The sequence below is a fragment of the Cupressus sempervirens genome, chromosome 4 (assembly GCF_028749045.1).
Source record: "Cupressus sempervirens isolate cs-2001-9-10 chromosome 4, ASM2874904v1, whole genome shotgun sequence".
Taxonomy (NCBI): domain Eukaryota; kingdom Viridiplantae; phylum Streptophyta; class Pinopsida; order Cupressales; family Cupressaceae; genus Cupressus; species Cupressus sempervirens.
Window position 1 is genome coordinate 795189782 of NC_143121.1, and position 5420 is coordinate 795195201.

At 34.1% G+C, this 5420-nt stretch overlaps 1 pseudogene; it reads right to left on the reverse strand.

Annotated features, from left to right (window-relative positions):
• Window positions 1-5182: 5182 nt before the first annotated feature.
• The window catches only part of LOC149563785 (putative beta-1,3-galactosyltransferase 3), a 69765-nt pseudogene continuing 69527 nt past the window's right edge, over window positions 5183-5420 (reverse strand).

The following is a 5420-nucleotide window of genomic DNA, read 5'->3' on the forward strand; positions in this document are numbered from 1 at the left end:
CCTTTATACACTAAGCACTTTGCTAGAAACCTTCAAAAAACATAAAAGAGGCTTCTTGAGAAAAAAATGGGGCCTACTAGTGACTTTACCTTTCTATTTAGACCTTTGCAAAAAATTTACCTCTTGGTTCAAAGTTCGTCTGAGGAGAAGCTACTTCTGAGTTTTTCGACGATGCTTATCCTAATCATCTTAATGAGTTATGAGTAATTTCTATTATGAAACTTGATAATTTTTTAATGATTTGATCATACTATGACTTACCTTTTCTTATTTTCAGCTTACAAATAGCATTTATGGATCACTGCAGAGTTTCACCTTCTGTGTGCAAAAACCCGCTATGGAGAAGAAGAAACTTTGTTTTTCGCCCAGGCCCATTGTTTTACTTCTTCTACCCTATTCACTTTATTTTAAGCCTTCAGAAAACACAAAACTAACTTTTCAAGTGAGAGGTGGGACCCATGGCTCTCTTAATTCCCTTACATACACCTCTTCAAAAAATTGATTTCTGACTTCGGAGTCTACCACGTAGAAGCTCTTTCCTGATTTTCTGCCAATCGTTATTCTGATAATTTTTCAGACTTCAAAATGATTTTCTCTATGAAAACATGAAATAATTTTGAATGATTTTTTTATAACATGGTTCTCCTTACTTCAATAAACCTTTCTAATAGCATTAGCTAGTCTTTGCAAAATTTCACCTTTGGGGTGTGAAAACTCTGCTAAGGAGAAGCTGAAACCTATTTTTCCACCAATTCAATTTCTCTATTTCCAAATCAAATGAGCTGCAAGAAAATCAATTGATGTAGCACAATTTGAGAATCCCCATCGAGTATGGTTCTAAACTACCCTTTAAAGCTCATGACAATCAAGAAATACCCACCTGGGCTATATATGACATGATAGAAGGGGAAAGATGAAAACTCGATGGAGAAACTAAACATCTAAAGAGGAAAGACCTATTGACCCGACTTGACAAAACATGACATAGTTCATTTTCCACTTTGCAAAATTTGTATATGGTGAAAAGTGGGGCAACAAGAAACAAACTAAATGAAGATGGTAAGGTATCAAAGAACAAAGCTAGAGTAGTATGCAAAAGATACTCTCAAGAAGAAGGTGTAGACTATGGAGAAACTTTTGCTCCTATTGCAAGATTGGAAGGTGTGAGAACCTTACTTGCATATGCTACATTCAAAGGATTCAAAGTTTATTAGATGGATATTAAATCAGCATTTCTCAATGGTATATTGGATGAAGAGGTTTACATTGAATAGGCTAAAGGTTTTGTTGATCCAGATAAGAAGGACATGGTCTGCAAATTGCATAAAGCATTATATGGTTTAAAACAAGCCCCTAGAGCATGGTATGAAAGATTGCATAACTATCTTATTCATATTGGTTTTCAAAGAACTAATGACAATAGTAGTTTGTACATAAAGGAAGGACTAGATAATAAGATTGTTTTGGTAGAAATATTTGTAGATGATACTTTGTTCATAGGAAATGATAATCTTTGCAAAGAATTTATAGAACAAATGAACAAGGAATTTGAAATGTCAATGTTTGTTGAAATCAAATTCTTTGTTGGTCTTCAAATTCAATAGAGTAAGAATGGCATCTACATCACTCAATCTACATACATCAAGGAGATACAGAAAAAATTTGGTATGGAAGACTGCAAGCCAGTTGGGACTCCTATGTACATTGGATTAAAACTTACCAAGAATGATGAATCAAAGGAAGTGGATCAAACATTGTATAGATCTATGATTGGAAAGTTGCAATATGTAGTGCACACAAGACTACACATTTACCTTTTAGTCAGAATTGTAGTAAGATTTTTAGCAAAACAAAAAGAAAATCACATGATGGCAATCAAAAGGATCATGAGATACTTCAAAAGAATTGAAGATTATGGATTATGGTATAAACTTGGAGGAAATCTGGATTTAAAAGTTTTCACTGATGCAGATTGGGTAGGAAATATTGATGATAGAAAGAGCACAAATGGAGGAGTTTTCTTTCTTGGAAAAAGGTTAGTTTCTTAGACAAGCAAAAAGTAGAATTGTACATCTCAATCCTTAGCAAAGGCTTAATATGTTGCAACAATAGTAAATTGTTCAAACATTGTATTGTTTAAACAATTATTGGAAGGTATGAAGGAAGAAATCAAAGAACCTATTGTTATGTTTTGTGATAACACAAGTGCAATTGACATCTCTAAGAATCCAGTGATGTATTCAAAAACCAAGCATATTGCCATAAAGTATCACCTTGTTAGAGAATTGGTGCAAGAAAAGGAAATAAGATTGGAATATGTCCATACCAAGGACCAAATTGTTGACATATTCACAAATCCTTTACCTAAAGATGCATTCTTGTATCTAAGAGCTAAGTTAGGGGTCATTCCCCTATCTGAAGCTCACTAAAATATAGTTCTAGTGATGCATCAACGGGAACAAAATTGAGGATCTATCAGTTGATGCAACAAATGAATGAAGACATTGCATATGAATAAGTGCATTAGGTACAATGCTATTTAGTTTTTTTGAGTTGTCTTTGGCATGTGCTATCAAAGAGGGAGAGTATGCTGTCATATCTTTTTGAAATTTGCAAAATAATAAGAGTTTGTGTAAAAGGGAGAGATTATTATGAAAGAGGGAGTTTTCTGTATTTGAAGAAGAAAGTGAAGTATTCTATCAGTAAAAGAATTGCTTTCAAATTTTATTCTTCTATGACATGTTGTATTTCCATCAGTGCCAAAGAGGGAGATTGTTGGATACAATTGTTCAATTGTGTGTTGTCTTTGATGTCACACAAATGTCATATCAGTCATCAGATAGAGTCTACTAAGCTCAGAAGGTCAGCAAGGCAAAGGACAATGTATACCAAGCTCAGAAGGTCAACAAGGCAAAGGATAGAGTTTACCAAGCTCAGAAAGTCAGCAAGGCAAAGGACAGAGTCTACCGAGCTCATATGGTCAAGGAGGTAAAAGGATGAAATCTATTAAACCCAGAAGGTTAGTAAAGAAAACTTGTAGTATCTATCGAGTAAACTGTTCTTACCGAGCTCACTCGGTCATCAAAGGAAATGTGGCAAAAACAATTCTTACCAAATAAACTCAACAGCCAAAGGATTTTAAGGATATTGCAATGTTAACTGAGTCAAGAAGGTTAATTTAGCAAATTTTTGAAGCAATATTTATCAAGCAAGCTTGGCCAGTAAAGGATTTTATTGTTTTATGAAATAACATTTTTTTTTAGAGTAATATTTGTAGCCAATTGATGTATGGTTTATTAGTAAATGTAACATGTAAATGAGCTGACTTGACAATCTGAATGCTATAATTAAGAGGTCAAGTTGTGAATTCTAAGTGTGAGTGGAAGTGTGTGTGAAATTAATGTGATATGAGGACAGATTATTGTGGAAGTGAATTTGAAGGATGATCAGAGATCATTGAGGAGTAGCAAAGCTATATTTGATCAAGGAGGATCTAATGATGCTAAATAGAAACCTATAGCTAGCAAATTCAGTTGCATCTTGTTTGGGTCAATTCATTGTTTCTTTCTAACCATTGTAGAAGTGATTTCAAATCTTTTAACAGAGTTGGTTTAACAATCATTTTGTAAATCCTCTAACAAGGTGACAGTTTAGTTGAATTGTTCTAAAGACCTCTAGCAAGGCCACTCTTAACAAGGTGATTAAATCCTCTAACAGGGTCACACCTAATAGTGTGTATTGTAACCTTTAATAGGGTTGGCTCCTAACAGGGCTCACTTCAGAAGAGTGAGAAATTGGTGACTAGTTACTTGGTGGTTTTTCCCATATTGGGTTTCCACGTTAAATCTGGCATCTCTTGTGTTCATTTTTGTTTTCAGTTATATGCATGAATGCTTGAAGATAAGTAATAGTTTAATTTATCAAGTTGCAACATTTTTTTACCGAGTATCGGTAGTAACTAGATCTTTAAGACTTCTAAGGGATCTATGGATTAATTTTTTTTAGTAACTAATTCACCCCCCCCTCTCAGTTACTCTATCTTTAATCCCAACAAGATTTATACTTAATTCTTACCAAGCAATAATCAAAAGAAACATATTGAAAGGTTATGTTAAAAAAAAAAATGTTGATGATGACCTTCAATCTACCTTTGAACCCTTTTAAAGAAAGTCATATCTCAATATACTTCATTATTTAAGATGAAACAATATGTGCATTGTTCAATTCACTTGCTTCATATGTTCTTTGCTCCATCCTATCCCTACCTATATAATTCAAACTTCTACTACATGCAAAATACTTTCCAACACTTCCAACTTTTTAAGTGGGCTATCCCTTAGCAATTCCATGCTAGGGACCCTTCCCTAAGCTAGAGACGAATCCCTTAAGTTTCTCATTTCCCTTTGGTAAGCTATGCCTTGACTTTGAGGCCAGTTAGTGACTCTTCCAAGTACATTGTGACTTCCTACACTCTAGCTATCACACCTAGGTCTAATGACCCTTATTGATGTAGAGCACACAACCTACTTTTGTCAATTGGTTCTTAAACCTCTAAGGGTACCCAAACACACTTCAAGATGATGTCTTGGTTACCAACCTTTTCCCAATGATCACCTTTACTTATCCAAGTGGACTCCACTCTCTTAAGGTCCTTCCCTTTTTGTAGGGCTCTTGGCAAACTTGGATCAAAATATAGCTTTAGGGACACTTGCCCTCAACCAAACCAATTAAGGAAAAACAAGTAAAAAGGTTTCAAGACTTCAAACTTAGACTTGATTCAGCATTTCTAGGAATAAACCACTAGGATTTATGCAATTTCAAGGCCCCAATAGCTTCAAAGGATCAATATCCCTAACTTAGGCCTAGAAATCCTAGTAGGTCAAAATTAAGTTTTCCTTGGCAAACTTCCAAACTTTCCAAAGGACAAGGCCAACTTATCACCTTTTCAAATACCTTTTACCTAGTTCTTGAAGACTCAATGAATTCTCAATTATCTTTAGATTAAAATATTACACAAATGTAAAAAATGTTAGATTTTCAAGATAGATATCAACTTTAAACAACATATAAAATGGCACTAGCTTTTTATCTAGAATTACCCATCTCAAATGAAAGCAACAAATAAGTTCTACCCAAAAAACAAACACATGAACTATATAAAAATATTATAACATTAAATATACTATTTAGATGAAACCATGATTAATGATAATGTACCTAGATTGACAGTCAGGTCATCATCAACTTTAACATAGAAATCAACATCCCATTCAGTGAGTGTTGTAGAGAAGTAGTTCTTGGTCTTTGATGAGAGCTGATGATAGCCTTCAATATGTTCAAGTCCAAGCAAGTCATTATACTATGCATCTTCTTCTTCAATTGCACAATCCAAAATGCCACTTGGTGTAGCACTGTGCCCA